This window comes from Mesitornis unicolor, unplaced genomic scaffold, assembly GCF_000695765.1.
Source record: "Mesitornis unicolor isolate BGI_N332 unplaced genomic scaffold, ASM69576v1 scaffold50855, whole genome shotgun sequence".
Lineage (NCBI taxonomy): Eukaryota > Metazoa > Chordata > Aves > Mesitornithiformes > Mesitornithidae > Mesitornis > Mesitornis unicolor.
This window is the reverse complement of record NW_010188528.1, coordinates 1-4,800: the sequence shown is the minus strand read 5'-3', so window position 1 is coordinate 4,800 and position 4,800 is coordinate 1. Positions and strand designations below refer to the sequence as shown.

The following is a 4,800-nucleotide window of genomic DNA, read 5'->3' as shown; positions in this document are numbered from 1 at the left end:
AGCAGGAATAAAGATCATATTGTGCTTGTTTCAACCTTCTCATCTCATCTGCTTCTAGGGAATTCGGTGTTTGTTTTTCCTAGGAAAGGTTGTCTCGTTGAGCAGAGCATCCGCATTTTGAACGTTTCCAGGTGTGAATTGATGTGTTTGTCTAATGCAGCAGCAGATGGCACCTCAGTGTCACCGAGATCCTGACTCCACGGGGAGTTTCAGAGGACAAGTCACACCTGCTCAGCTGCACCAGAGGCAGAACAAATACAGACAAGGTCTGGCAACCTCAGGTAAGTTTTACAGCTGCAGATGCCAGGAACTGCGAGTTTTATCTGTGAGGTTTCACGGTGTCATGCAGCTGCATGATTTGGGCTCTTCACCATCTCTTGGCAGAGAGGAAGCCTCCACAATGATCTGAGAAATGTTTAAGGGCTTTATTACTTCTAATACAGAACACAGGCCCTTCTGAACACCTTAACTAGACCTCACCCATCCCCTCTGCTGTATCTCACCAAATACTGCATCAAACAACTCAAGATTCACTCCCTTCTCTGGATACATAAAAGCACACAACAATTTCAGAGGTGCTGCCCATGATAAATAATATCCAGGTATCATAACATCCAACTCCATAACTGACCCACAGCCCTCTCTGTCTGCTCCCAGAACTCGAAATAAAGCCTTTCACGTCAATAGTCAATCACAAGACAACAAACGCAGCAGTTTTCTTTCCCCTTCTCAAGCAGCAGAGCACAGGTCAGGTCCCCAGGGAATTGGGGACGATGGGCCAGACACAGCTTTTCCTCACAGGTACAGGAACACCATCTGCTGACCGGGTGGTTTAATACTTCTGACATCGCCTCCGAGAAGCCCTTTTCCACTTAATCCGAGCCCCAGCTGGGAATACTGCTTACACATCACCTCTTTTTTAGAAAATAAATAGGTATCTTCTTTTCCAGATTGCAGGAAGCAAGCATGCAAGAGTGCTAGACCTAAACCAGGGAAGGTGAGCGTGTTTACCTGGTGATTTTAAACGAGACCAAGCATCTTGGATGTCAAACCTACTCAAACTTGCTTGCTACAGAAAGTGCTGTACCAATGTGAGTATCAAGACTGTGGCCTCCTGCCCCTGGACAGGCTGGAACAGGACTCTGCTCCTCAGATCTACCTTCATAATGGTCTCCAAAGGAAAAGTTAGCTTATTTTATTATGTCAAACAGAAACACTGTAGTAGAGACAAAAAAATAATCAAAAAATAAAATCAATGAACTTTCACAGACCCTATCCCATCTCCAAAAAAGGGCCCTGAAGTTATCCCTTCTCAAGCAAAGAAACAGAATTTCTGCTTTTATCTCATATGATCTACCTCAAATCCACCCAAGAATATTCTGTAAATACAAAAAGAAACAAAACTGCAAAACAAGGGCAAAAAAGGTCACCTCCCTTACCTCCGAGGTTAGATTGTAATGGCTCACACCTCATAAGAGTACTGACAGAGGACTTGGGGTTATCAGCTAAACCAGCTTACTTGAAATTTAGTGAAATCCTCTCTGGTAATGCTTCACTCTCCTTGTTTTTGGCTTTTCTTTTCCACTGTATCGCTATGTCCTCTGCACATCCCTTAGCTATTGGTTTCTTACACCTGTGTTCTTCCTTAGAAAAGCCAAAGCATCTGCTCCTTGACCACGAGAGCCCGGTGGTACCCTCACCTCCTGGCGGTACCCATCACCTCCTGGTGGTACCCTCACCGTCACCTTCCTGTGCCCACCGCTCTCCTCTCACAAAGGAGGGTAAGGAAACGCCACAGGAGAGACCCGGTGAAAGCCAAAGACCACGTCACTGCCAAAGCCCCACACCAGAATTTCTACAGGGGAACCCACTCACAAGTGCACGGATCAGCAGTTGCACATCTGCCCACCTGCAAGTGCAAATCAACTGCGAAGGAACTGCCAAGCTCTGCACTCAGAAAACAGGCAAAGGAAAAAAAAACAAACCACCAAAACCAAACACCTCCAGCCTAAAGCTGATCACCAGAAGTGGAACTGAGTTTTCCCACCTAAATGAAACCGAGTATTTTAGCTATGAAAGGGTTGTACAAGTCTCACCAAGGCTGTACTTAGTAACTGATGTTTATTTTTCATCAACTGATGCACAGACCAATCTTTGCTGGGATATGTACCACAGCCAGCCCCAGAACAGCACTGCCCACCTGAAATCAAGTTTGTGCAGAGCTCTATCAGTACAGAGACAGCTTCTGCAGTCAGACAGCCTCTCTCTTCAGGGAACACCACTGCCCACCAAGCAACACCTAAAAGGCAGTGGCTTTCAGTCACTAATTCAGGTTGTATTTGAACTGATAGGTGAAAGGCTTTATTTTATTTAGTACTTTCCTACACCATCCATTTCACTTTTAGTGAGCGGGAATCTTGAAGCAGGAGCCAATGCAGCTGATAGCAGTGGATGTTTGGGGTGCAGAACACAAACCAGGGCGATGGGTGGTCTGTCAAACAGTTCATCCCGTGCATGCCATCAGTAAAAAAATCAAATGCATAGCCCTGGTGCAAAGTAGGGCACTAAAATATGATCCACTGGTAGAGGACAGGCAGTTCAGCCAGTTAGGAACTGAAGTGCTGTGGGTGAACTAACATTAGGGCTTTATTAAGTCATTCAGCAACCAAGTGTTATTGTCCTACACAGCCTGCTTAAAGTACAGTGAAGCATTTTCAAAGGATTTTAAAAATCAAACTAGTTTGACATACGACAGTACACACCTACACATACTGGCTGCATTAACAGGTGGATTCTGAATTGTAAATAATCCTGCAATTCAATTTTTCACACACAAGCAAATAGAAACAGTCAAAATATCACTCAGACTCATAAAGCATCCACCGAGCAAGCTTTTGAGAGAGATTTAAAGTGAAGAGAATTTAAAAGTCACCGACAATTATGAACAAGACAAGGGCACAGACAGGAACAGCCCTTTGATGGACCGCTCCTGACAGGCGGCTGCTGGGATCAAAACGTTGAGCTCTGTAATCTCCCCACACCAGCTAAAAAGAAGTCATCTGCTTGATCTTAGGGCTTGGGGGTGTGGTTATTTTTCCCTCTTTTCAAAATTCTGTTCGATCTAGAGAGATATTTTGACTTATTTGCACACGCAACCGGAGCAGGCTCCAGCCACTGATAGTTACAGCACCCAGACAAGATTATATAAATTTTAAGAAGGACTTGAAGCAAAAACGAAAAGGTGGATCTGGTAGAGTCTATCAGAGGCAAACGTGTTTTAATATAACATGAGGAGTTGGCAGAGTCAGACAGTCAAATTGAAAACCTTCCTTAGCAGGTCTGGCAGAAGCAGAAGGGAAGGGCTTTGCAGTTTGGAACGAAGAACTATGACACACCTCCCGGTCTCAGCACCTACCCGTTCTCCTGTTCTCCCAGGGCACCTACCTTACTGTACGTCACTACCGACAAGTTGTTCGAGTGACTGCTGGGGGAGAGATTTACAGAGTTTTGTGACAGTCCATTCTGATCTTGTTCGATTTGGTCAGGAGCAGGCCCCCATGTGTTTTTGCTGATTGTGCCTAGCTCGGAACCCCCAGGGTCTTTTAGGTTGTTTTCATCTGGTTGCCTGTTCTTCTGTGGAGAGGCGAATGGGTTAAAGTTTCCTTCTACCTTGCGGTGCGGTTGCGTGTTGAACTCTGTTTCAAAGGACGACAGCTGCTGTGTTACACCTAGAAGTCCTCCAACTTCCACGCTGAGGATCACCCAGATGACATCTGCGGAGAAAGGAAAACACTCGGGTTGTCACTGGATGGGAGTTTATGACGAAGGGGACAAAAGGAGAAAAACAGAACATGAATTATATCCTTTAAACAGCAAGTATAGAGACCGGTTGTTTAAAATACACGTTTATAAAGCATGAAAAGTACTGGTTAAACCCTAATTGAGTGTCTAATCCTTCAAGAAAAGCAGGTAAGTTTTACTCCTACTGAACCTACATGAACCAGCTAAGAACATAAACGTATATAAAAAACAACACACGACAACTTGAAGCTCCACACTTCACACTGCCAATAGGACGCACTGAAAGAAGAAAACTTTAATTGACTTTATCCAAGGCTACACAGCAAGACCGAAATGAGAGCCAGGAGATATCCCTGCCACTCTTCTGCTCTGATGGTAAAGACAAGGCAATGGGTTTTGTTTGGCTTTGAAAAGCTTGGCTATTAAAATGAAACAACAAAAGGGTGACTTAAAAGGTAATTATGTTTATGACAATCCGCTGCAAAGCATCTCTGCTCCAGTTCCAAAACACTCACAGGAGGTGGATAAGATACCCAGGCTTGGTAGACTATTACACAAATTAGCAAACTACTGGTTAGAAGAGACATATTTACAGTTCTTACCTAGTGCGTGTCTGTCTCTCGTACACAGATAAGACTGTTGTTCTACTTACCATTTCATTTACACTTCATGTGAACATTCCGGCCTATTTACAGAAATACATTTCTTGGTATGTATCCAAACTCAGTTGTATTGCCTTTTAAAACAAAAATTTCCACCACTTCTCTATTAGAAGTGTTCCAGTTTTGTTTTGCTGCACAGAGAGGGAGAATTAAAGACCAGCAGCAGCAATACCTTATCTCATCTCGGCAGATCTAATAACAGCACCTCGTCTCACATGTAACCGTTTCCAGGTTTTCCACAGTCAGCACTAACCTCTCTCTTTTGGGGAAAGGACACAGCAGGTACTTTTGGTGCCGGGTTTTACCACCACAGCTTCTCACAGCATCGACCTCCCCC

General features: G+C 44.4%; 1 pseudogene across 1 annotated transcript; it reads right to left on the bottom strand.

The window, feature by feature from the left end:
• Positions 1–3,097: 3,097 nt before the first annotated feature.
• Positions 3,098–3,792, bottom strand: LOC104541657 (annotated as a pseudogene). The gene has a single exon (XR_728146.1). The product of XR_728146.1 is annotated as an uncharacterized protein C6orf106 homolog pseudogene (transcript).
• Between the last annotated feature and the right edge of the window lie 1,008 nt (positions 3,793–4,800).